This window comes from Astatotilapia calliptera, chromosome 15, assembly GCF_964374335.1.
Source record: "Astatotilapia calliptera chromosome 15, fAstCal68.1, whole genome shotgun sequence".
NCBI classification, from domain to species: Eukaryota; Metazoa; Chordata; class Actinopteri; order Cichliformes; family Cichlidae; genus Astatotilapia; species Astatotilapia calliptera.
The window spans coordinates 443,946-455,296 of NC_137436.1; the positions used below are offsets into that span (position 1 = coordinate 443,946).

At 43.0% G+C, this 11,351-nt stretch overlaps 1 protein-coding gene across 5 annotated transcripts in view; it reads right to left on the reverse strand.

The window, feature by feature from the left end:
* The window catches only part of disp1 (dispatched homolog 1 (Drosophila)), a 120,649-nt gene extending 110,710 nt beyond the window's left edge, over window positions 1-9,939 (reverse strand). For 2 of the 5 annotated variants that reach the window (XM_080289778.1, XM_026194471.2), the window contains exons 1-2: window positions 9,787-9,939; window positions 4,639-4,706 (exon numbers count right to left, since the gene is read on the reverse strand). The gene's annotated coding sequence lies outside the window, so the exon portion shown is untranslated. The remainder of the gene's footprint in view (window positions 1-4,638; window positions 4,707-9,786) is intronic. The other 3 variants (XM_026194475.2, XM_026194473.2, XM_080289781.1) reach the window with 3 other exon arrangements.
* Window positions 9,940-11,351: the final 1,412 nt, after the last annotated feature.

Consider the following 11,351-nt stretch of genomic DNA (forward strand, 5'->3'; position numbering starts at 1 on the left):
TTTTATCTTTAATGGGCTTTGAGCTAGTCATGTTCAAACATGGCCTCAGATTTCACCAGTTTAAACGTGATATACATCTTGGAAGAGAACTCTCTCTTCTCTGCCAGCTAACTGCTTAAAACGACATGACGAAGAGCTGAAAGAGCTCAGGGAAAAGTGACCCATTTTCAAGAAGATACTTTTGTTCTTGAACAAATGTTGTAATCTTTTCTCTGTATGTAATATTGTAGGGTCTACCTTACCTTATTGTGATTTGGCACTGTATAAATAAAACTTTATTGAATTATTTAGAGGTACTTGCCCATGTGAGCCCATGTGACTATGGAGTAGTGCTACAATATACTGTACAAATGTCCATGTGGGGTTGATATTCCTGAAAACTCAACACAGACCTTACTGACGAATGTGAGCAGGATGGAAAAGGCTGATGCTCAAAGACATTCCCATGTGATCTGTGTATGGGGAGGGGGCTCACTCCACGTGAACCACATGACTTCATCCGTCTTGTCGGTGCCCCTTCCTGTTTGTAGCAAACCTCAGTTTAAAAAGAAGAAGACAGACTGCCGTCCACTGCAGTGATGCACTCTGTCCACTGCAGTCAGACTTTTTTTCCTGCACTTAAACGGGTCAAATAAAGTAGTGGCGCAAATGTGCAGCACCTGTTCCTGTCGCCATCCGTCAGTATGTCAAATATAAAAACAGTGACAGCTGTGCTGCTGGCAGTGATACGGCGATGCTCTGGGCTGATGCACAAGACTGAGACAAGACTCTTTTCTCTTTTTGAAGAGCGCTTCTTTCCACACAGGGCTTTCTCCGGGTCAAATAGCTTAAAGCTGAGTGCAGTGGCCAGAGCCTGTAATATTTCACATATGCTTTTCGAGGCGCACTAGGCGCTATCGATCGCTTTAATCTAAAGCCCGGGAACGAGAAAGAAAAGGGACCATCAGGCAGCCTGCTTTCAATTACGAGCTCCATAAAGACACGCAGACAGGAGCTGACGTGATGGATGGTGGGAGAGGCAGTGATAGCATCTGCTGAGGCGCGAGTAACCCTAACAGGAAAAAGAAAACTTTCATTCACTGCTGCTAAATGAATATTAACTAACTTCTAAAAGTGGGCTGTCATTCACTCAAGCATTAAAATACACGTTATCAAATGAGCAGAAACAACAGGAAACTGCGCAGACTTTAACCTTAACTTCATGTGGACCAATAGAATTACAAAGGCCCGTTCTGAGGCAGGAAAAACGGCGCTATGTTACAGCTGTAGCAATGTGCCATCTTATCCAGCCCAGCCAACCAGAGAGGGGGAAGAAATAGACCTACACCAATCCTTCTGGATTTCCACTTTTTTATGATGTGCAAATTAAAATATCCCGTACAAGTAGATTCCAACCCTAACCCGAGTCATTCATGTCCTGAGGAGATGAAAGCGGATGGTTAGGCAGCTGCAGCCTGCACGCTGAATTACTGAATAACAAAGAATGCGTGAGCGAGCATGGAGGAAGCGGGCAGATCATTGCAGCAGCAGCAGCCATCAGACGGGTGCTGTTTAAAGAAAAAGTCATTTATCCAGACAGTACGAGACAAAACAAAATCACCCGATCAGACGCCACACAGACGTTTTCCTACAGCACTCTCCATCTTCTGCGTCTCAAGACAAACGACACAAGGTGACGAACCCTTTGAAAACACGGACGTCGCAACAGCTTTCATCATTCACTGCTTTTGGCATCTCCATTAAAAGCTCGGGCACGTCCGTCCTCGGTTTAACCAGAGGACAGAATTTAAACAGAACAGATGCAGTCTGTTTAAATTTCATGCCGACATCTCATGTCTTGTGAAATCCAATTTTACTGCAGCAGACATTATAAGATCGATGTAAACGATAAATCGTTTGCAGGTTTCAGATTTCGTAAAATTGTGTTGACATAAAAATTCAAAGGTAATAAAGTATTACAGCGTGTCAGCATTAGCGTGTACGAAGGTGACTTTAGTGTTTAACCTAAGAAGAATTTGTAGCTGAACCTTTACAGCACTATAATGTGTGCATCGTACACACTCACAGGCCATTTTGTTAGGTACACCTGTTCACATGCAAGATGTGGCTGCTTAGCACCAAGCAGACCAAACCAACCTCCTGAACACAGTTTAGATATTTCACTGTTGTTAGAGACCAAAACAGCGTGAATATTGGACCAACGATGTAATGCCTACTAACATGACACAGAATCAAGGGTGTCAAACATAAGGCCCAGGGACCAAAGACAATGCCGCCCACTGGATGGCTTTGGGAAACGTGAAAGCGTGCATCAGAGGTTAAACAATTAAATGACAGAAACGTTCCCGTTTCCAGTAATGCAGAACTTTGCAGTGGGGGGTGTTGGAGGTTATTTTTTGGGTGGGTGGGGTTTAGAATGGGTCCACAGTTTAAGTATTTAAGGCTTTGTTGCTGGTTTTCCAGGAACGTCCTCAAATATAGTTCATGCTGCCCCTGTGTAGCCAAAACAAAGCCCACTAGTGAATCGTGCAGAACCGTCCGTCTGATCTTTGGCTTGGATTTCATCCTCAGTGAAAGCAAAATACTGATCTGAGATAAATCCAGATCCATGTCTTTGACAGCCAAGATAGCAGAAGGCTTTTCCTCCTGAGAAACAGAACAACCACTCTGTCTGTTGGACATCTTCAGTGGATCAAACCAGCCTGCCTGTCAGCACCAGGACACACAAATCCACACTGTGCAGTAATCTGAAGTCTCTACAAGGCCAGATGAGAGATCAGGCGCGCTGGTGCCACATGGTTCCTTGAGATCCACTAGCGTCTCCATCATTCAGCTCAACATCAAAGAAGCCAGCGCCTTGCTTTTGAATTATTGGCAGCAAGTGTGCAGTCATGCCTTCGGTGGCATCCGGCTCCCAGCCCGATTAACCCCTGTGCCACGCCAAGGAGGAAAAGCAGAGGATACGGCCCACAGCAAGGCAAGATAAATTACAATGCCAACAACTGCACATCAGCAACGACGCTAAAGGTCACGCGTTTGTCATCAGCACATTTGACGGCTCAATCAGCTGCAGCTTCAGTCCAAGGCAAGTAAAAGGCAAGGCCGAGCAGGTTTAACCTCGGCCACATTATCTGTATAATGTCATGATACAGAGATGAACCCACCTCCAACCACCTGTCTTCCCTTATCCATCTCGTATCCATGTTTCCCTCTACACAGACATGCACAGGGTTAGCTATAGCGGTGGCCGTCCGTGCACGCCGTCCTTTTTCTGCTTATAACATTCGGGGGTCGTGTTGTGCTGAAGCCTGTTCCTGCTGCCACAGGCTGACAGGACAGCCAGTTTACACAAATGTAATTTAGCAGCTGATTAAAATGCGTCTCATTTCAGGGGTTTTTGTCCAAGATCAGTTTATCGGAGCGTCCCTCTACATCAGTCCTAGTTTCTCGTGCGGCCCTTGGGGAAATGAATTGCCCACGCCTGCTCTAAAGGAAATAAAGCAGTTTACAAGGAACACAAAGGCTTCAGTGCTCTTTGTAAAGACAGTCTTCTTACTTGGGATTACATTTTTTCCCCCCCATCTATGGATTAATGCAGCTCTACCATTTATTCTTTCGCCTGTTTGTGCATTACCTCTCTTTCCCATTTCTCCCCTTAACTAAATGCCTGGAAAAATTCCAGCACACCATCAGCAGACGGACAAAAGATAATTCAGTCCAGCCTGTGAGATGACACATGGGATTCATTCTGAGGCAATGAAGATGAACGCCGGCGTTGTGTGCAGAAGGTAAGGGCAGTGAACAGAGAAAAGGAAAACAAAGGAACACTGATAACATTACATATGCTGACGCAGAACACGGCTATTCTGTTAACTGATACTGGCAAAAGACAAAAGAGGAAGTAGTCTATTGATTGCCACATAAAGATCAAGACCACACGAGACAACAGAGGCAAATGTTTCCAACATGGACAAAAAATAATATGCTGATACGGTGACACAAAGATAGCACAAAGACATAAAGGTTGGCACAGAAAAGCTACGGGGAAAAAGTGAGATAGCGAGCAGCTGTTACAGCCAGCTGTCCTGACCAGTTGCTCTTAAGGGTGGGAGGCCAGGATGGAGGGATTCAGAGACATTAAGGAAAGACGGGGGGATATAAGAAGCAGACGGAGATGCTGATGGCTGACAGGGAAGGAGGAAAGTGGAAAACGCTCAGAAAGAAAGGATAAGAGTGTTCACCTAGAAGCAAGATTTTGGAGCAGGAAAAACTTGGAAAACTCTTCTGTGACTTTTTAAATGGCAAAAAGAAGAGAAAGCTGTAAAATCCAACAGAACTGATCCATAAGCTCCGCCCACTTCAAATCCAGATATCTTCTGTAAGCGTCACAGAAACACAACAAACACAAAACCAAAGAAAGTGTTGTTTACAGCCTTCAATCTCAGCAGGACATCACACACAAACCTTACAGAGGAATAACAAGCTGAAGAGTGACCCCTAGTGGCATTTTCTCCACCGTGCAAGACGACAATTCAAATACAGGCAAGTTAGTCACGTGATGTGTGAATCCTTAAAATTAGAGCCCGTGTGTGTGTTCTTTGAATATTAGACTGTTCAGTGGTATGTGTAGGTACTTACTGTAACCTCTCAGGATGAGCACTCTGTGTGTTTCCTTTGCTTTCCTGATCACAAAGAGACGAGCTCACCTAACGGAGAGAAACAATGACAACCTGATTAAAAGAAGAGTACAGAGCATCCACAACTCTTTACTTCAAAGAAACCACATTCCCGTAGAGTAACTTTGCACGACTCACAGTTCAAATAAGTTATTGTAGATTAATAATAATCTACAAGCTGGGCCTCGGTAATAGCCAATTAGTTCATCCACTGTCTGCAAAAATGCTGCAAAACTGACTGAACAGGGCTGTAAAGAGCAAATGGGCCAAAGCATCCTGCAAAGGCAAGCCAAGCGTTTCTCAAGGCAAACATGCATTATACAAGGCTGCAACTGCTAAACTCTTAATGCATTACTTAAACCCACTGAATCACATATGACTGCTGTGTTGGTGCACAAACATCACAAAATAAATGAAATATTCCACTTGTCTGATCTGAGATAACAAGAGTCCACATCACTAGTGTCCATTTTCAAAGACAGCTCTCATAACCTTCATACTAGCTGTGCACATGACTGCCAATCCAATTATCCACCAGCGAGGACATTTGTCATAATGTTGGCTGACATGAGCTCTTTCAGTGGGTGGAACAGTGGTTAACACGGCTGCCTCACAGCAAGAAGGTCCTGGAGATCTGGCTTCCTGCCACAGTCCAAAGATTCATCCTCAGCCTATGACAGCTGGGATATCATCCAGACCCCGGCCACCCTGAATCGGATAAGAGGATGGATGAACTCTTTTACTTTCTGTGCCCTCGTCAGACAATCCGTGCAGACGTCGGCATACCTGCTGATTTTTCCTTCGATTGTTCCTGTCTGTGGATGTGGACTGTGCCACGGGCAATGGAATTCAAGCAGACTTCACAGGAGTTTAACAGGAGTGACTATTCAGCCATTGTTCCTGTGTAACCAGGGCTTTGAGCTTCTCTCTGACCCGTCTACCCCCATGTTACACTGTCAGCTGCTGTCTCTGTACGCCTATTTAGATCGAGCAATGGTTCCTAACCGAACACAAAAGATCTTTGACTCACTTCCCTCTTGTGTTTGTAAAAAGTATTTGGCTCAAGAGCTCTTGGTCACGTTCATATGACGTTGAGAAGCTATAAAACAAGGATTAGCTCACTAATGCTCGTACGAAAAACACTTTCACTGCAAACTGTTGATAGAGAGCTGGCCAACCAGTGCATTTACACACACGGCATTGAAAACCTGCTTTCATAAATAAAAAAGGGGAAAGGGGGGATAGCTTATCATCTCAAATATTTCTGTTTTCTGCCACTAAGCCTAGACGAACGAGGACTTACTGGGTAAGCCGCACATTAAAACTCAACGTACACATCATATTTATCTACATAACACTGACACACTGTCATTGTTATGTAGATGCTCTTTCCTACTTGAAATTAACATTCATGACAGGCTCATCTCAAAATTCAGGCATTTTCAAAGCCCCATAGCTATGTGCCAGGTTGGTTTAGAAAGGTGAGGGGGAGCTTTTCAAGGTGGCACAAAATGTACTGTTTTCATTCAGGTTCAAGGAGTTTATACATTTCTTCCTTTTAAATGAGTGTATTTGATTAATTGATAAATTAGCCACAATCTCTGAGACTTTACAAACTTAATCTTTAAGTTGTACATTTTCTCATTAATATTTCCCTATTTTTCATATTTGCAGCATTATACAGATAAAGGAAAATAACAAGCTGAGGTAGACAGTAACATGGATTTCACTCAAAAGTCTACTTATTACTAGAGATGGCACGATACCACTTTTTTATGTCCGATACCGATATCATAAATTTGGATATCTGCCGATACCGATATGAATCCGATATAGTGTTTTTTAATCAATAAAACTGTTTTTTAAATATCTTGCTGCATTTTGTATAAGTTCATACTCAAGTTTAAAACAACAACTACACTAAAGCTATTCTGTTATACCTGTATGCAAAAAAAAATATTTCATAGTTCAGCAATACTGATCAATCTAATAAACTTAAACCTACACCATCCTCCCTATTCTGGTATTTTAAAGAGTACTTAGCATAAATATTAAGCAACCTAACTAATAGGGTTCCAACTCCCAGCAACAACAAAAAGAAATAAATAAAAAATAGGGAACCACCCCTCACGCTCCACCTCATGATGCTTAATCGACGTAATCAACCTTAATTTGATGCAGTGTGAAAAAAAAAAATGCACAGAAATCAATTATTTTTCAATATATTAAAATATTAAATAGATTCAACATCTTTCTTCAACAAAATTGCAGACTGCACAGATGGTACCTTCCCAAAAGAAAAAGTACTATAGCTTACTAGGGTATATATATTAGACTTAATAGTTACTATATACAGTAATGGACTTCTATTCATTTTACATCAGATTAAAACTTTGGGTGTCAGATAATTATTTATTAAAAGCTCAACATTTTAAATGAGAATAAGAAAGAAAAGTATGTCTTTGTGCCCCCTTTTCCCTGTTCATGCCCTATCGGCCCCCCTGGCTAAACTTTGCTAGATCCGCCCCTGCACAGTTACGTCAGCTACGTAGAAAAAGATCCTCGAGTAGAAAGTAATATTAAATACATTCTAACAACAGCTTATCAAGCTTAAACGTGCTGCTGTTGTTCAGCCGCTGGTTTCCTCTTTCTGGTGTAAAGTGGGTCAAAAGCAAACTAGAGAGACGGACTCACGACAGAAAAGCCGATCAGCTGATCATTAAGCAGTTTCATGATTGAAGTAGCAGCAGGAGAGGGAGAGAGGCAGTCGCTCCATATATCGGTTGTTAAGCTTAACATGCGAATGCTTTACAAACATTCAGAGATGAACCTACACACTTGCTTTCTTCTCTCTGGGATAACTTCCTCGGAGATGAAATGCCGGTTTGGTAGCGAAGCTCCAAATGCTCAACCAGACCACCGACAGGTCTCGCACGCCACAGCCGCTCTATCACGTGAGCACACTGCTGCGACGTGCTACGGTTATGAGGCGAGTTACGCCATGTCGCAAGTTTTGTGAGGTGCTTGTTTGATATTTAATGGATCGATTACATTTTTTATTTTTCTCCGATATCCGATCCAGTAATTTAGGTCAGTATCGGCCCGATACCGATGCGTAATATCGGATCGGTCCATCTCTACTTATTACATTTTTCCATATTTTTCTTTCATGTTTCTCGTGGTTGGTCAAATTAAGAATCTTCAAAATTTCAAATGATGCGCTCAGATTTTGTGCTAAATTTATGCTCACTTTCAGACTGTTGTTTCTACTCTTATCTCTGTGTGATGTCAGTGGGAGCAGATATCCCTACTATGGTCACTCACACAAGCATAAGGCAGCTGCTGTTCAAACCTTTTGTTTGCAGCCCAGCATCATAAAGCTGGCTCCAATCAAAAGGAGCTAAAATTACTTTTTTCAGATGGCTCAGGCAGAGCTGCGCCACGTATTTGATTTGAAGACTTTTTTACACCACATGGCTGTACTGACGTAACCTCCCAAAGGATCTGTGTCTCCATCTTTCATCAAATGTTTAAACCAGAGGAGCTTAAAGCAGGTGCAATGACAGAAAATGCACTTCATTTCCCAGCCATACACTGCATACTTAGTGGCCACTTCATGAATTACACACCGCTAGTACCAAGTTGGACTGCCTTTAAGCTTAATTCATTGCAGCAAAGAGTCAGCATCACAGGTTCTGGTCCACACTGACACAACAGCATCACACGGATTGCAGCAGATCTGTCAGCTGCACATATGTGACGAGAATCTCGTTTTCCACCAAAGTTCTAAAGGTGCTCTATTGGATTGAGATCTGGTGACTGTGGAATTGGAGTACAGTGAAGTGTGAGATGGTTTGTGACATGAAACATTATCGTGCTGCAGGCAGCTACTGAAAGATGGGCATATTGTGCTCATAAAGGGATGGAGGTGTGACCGATATCCCCATGCTGGGATTGCTCCAGGAGCAACATAGTCAGGGCTGGCCCAGGTTCAGAGTTGCAAGTGATCAGTCACGTTGTTATGTCACAGGGGCTAAGGTTAGGTTTTGGTGTGATGGTGTTTCCACCTAGCCTAGCAAAACTATGACATCACTATGTCTGTGAAGGTTCTCAGTCATCCAGGTCATGACATCACTATAATGTGATTGGTCACTTGCAATGTTGAATCTGGACCAACAATAATTATGATGTTCCGGAAACAACGTCAGGTCTCACTTGATGGACAAACTCGGGCAGGCTGTGGTTTCAAAACGATGCTGGACTGGTCCAAACTGTTCCCAGCAGCCCACGTGACACAAACAAACAAAGCCACTTAAATCACTCTTCCTCCACACTTTGATAATCAGTCTGAACTTCAGCAGGTCGTGTTGATCATGCCTACATCCCTAAATGCAATGACCTGGTCTCATGTGATTGGATGACATATTTGCCTTAATGTGCTTTTGAACAGATGTACCTAATGAAGTGGCAGGTAGGCATAAACAGTCTATAAATGCAGGAAAAGCACAGTTCCTACTCTGTTGAGGAGGTGTTCAAATAAATAAAGCATCATCAGTTTCAGTCTGCCAGCACAGCTCCTGGAACAACACAGCAAACACGGTGACCGTGTCCACGGTCCTCCGTGAAATGGAAAATACACCTGTGCTTGTACAGCTCGGCTTTGCAGACCAGCACACTAATAACAACCAGGTACACAAACACCTTGAACACGTTTCACTCCTGCTTCTTCCCCAACAGCTGAAACTAACACCCCGTTTCAAATTTAAAGGGGCGGGCGGACCTGTCCGCGTGCACATTAACAGCCAAATGTGACGTTATCAGCCTCGGCCTCGGCCAAATCACAGCTGACCCCGCGAGCTAGCGTTAACCACGATGAAGCCCAAAGCGTGAACAGCTCGCTTGGAGACCGGCTCTGTCGTCACCCGAGAGCTACGAACCCCACACAGCCTCCCCCGAAACAAACACAGCGCAGCGCGGGTGCTTGCCCCTCGGCAGGCGAGTTAAGTTCGCGTTAGCTGACTGACGCTGCTAGCCAGCTAACCTCGCTGACCAAAACAGCTGGCTAAACAACAGCGGCTGCTCTGTGTTTCTCTCCCAGCCCCATACTCACTCGAGCACCCGCACGGTGTGAAGGCAAGACACGGGGCTAGTCCTAACGGCCGACCGGAGAAGTATTCCCGGGTTTCTACTTTAGTTCCTGCGGATGCTGATGTATCCGATCTCCATGCATCAAACCATGTTGGGTGGGCAGCTGCGCACTGAGTTCTTGTTTGTACTATCAGGAGGTTTCTGGGAGGAAATGTAGGAAACTTCGAAGGGCACTAGGAGGCGACTATGTACCTCAGCCTCCTATCTCCTCGAAGTATTTTATTTGAGCAAAAGTAGTTTTTCAGATATCAGTGTTTGTCCTTCTGTTGGGAGCTCAAACAAAACCGTTCAGAAGCAGTGAACTGAAAATGTCTCGAATAAAAGCGATCAGACAGAAGCGTTCACTTCACTCTGGACTCAAGCAAAGAAGCATGCTGACTCAGCAGGGACAGCGTTTAATGACAAAAGTAACAGAAAGCAAGAACGCGTCATTCCATCACATTCTAGTTTTTGCTAAGCCTGGTGGCTGATTTTGTTCTACATGTACAAACACATGCTTTGACAACAACAGATGCACACATGGTACCAACTGGTGGCATAAATATTCATCAGGACGTGCAGTTTTTTCAACACATTTAAAGCTATCTCCAAAAGTTGATTCTGTTCATCTGGACCTAGCGTTGAACAGAATCAACTTTTGGAGATTTACTTAGCTGGATGATTGAGCATGCATCAAAACATTTAAAGCTAAATTACAGAAGCATCAGCAGGCTGGAAGATGCCATCGTTATAGGTCATTTATAGGTTAGAAAAGATGAAGTCTTACCTTTTTGAAGCCAAGAGCACTGAGCTCGTCACTGCTGGACACTGTATGCTGTTGCCTAGTAAATTGTTGTTCCTATAGTAAAACATATGTTCCTTTCTGTCTTTTGGTAAATTAGTGGGAACCCTGATTTACCAAATGAGCTTCATGTTGCATCCGGTTCCTAGTTTCAAGGCTTGAAAAGAGCAATGGGAAAGTGTTTCCTGATATCAGCAAAATGCAAATATCACGCTTAGTCTACTGCACTGTAAAGATAGATAGATAGATAGATAGATAGACAGACAGACAGACAGACAGACAGACAGACAGACAGACAGACAGACAGATAGATAGATAGATAGATAGATAGATAGATAGATAGATAGATAGATAGATAGATAGATAGATAGATTAGGGGTGCAACAATACACAAAATTCACGGTTCGGTTTGATACTTTGGTGTCACGGTTCGATATTTTTTTCGATACAAAAAATGTTCATGCTTTTTTAATTTGTTGTTTATTAAGATTATAAATATATATTTTAACTCAAACGTACAGCTTTTAAATTTAATGTTGCTGAAACAACAAAGGGATAAAATAATAAATCTATCTGACTGAGAAATCACTCATCTTTAGAAAAGAGAGTTTATTACAGAGAAATGGCTCTTTCCAAAATAAAAGGTTTACTATACGCTTCTTCTGGGCTATATTCTCAGCAGCATATTAAACATATCAGCAATAAAGCTGCCATTTTCAGTTAACCTCCCATGTTGTGTTTCCTGC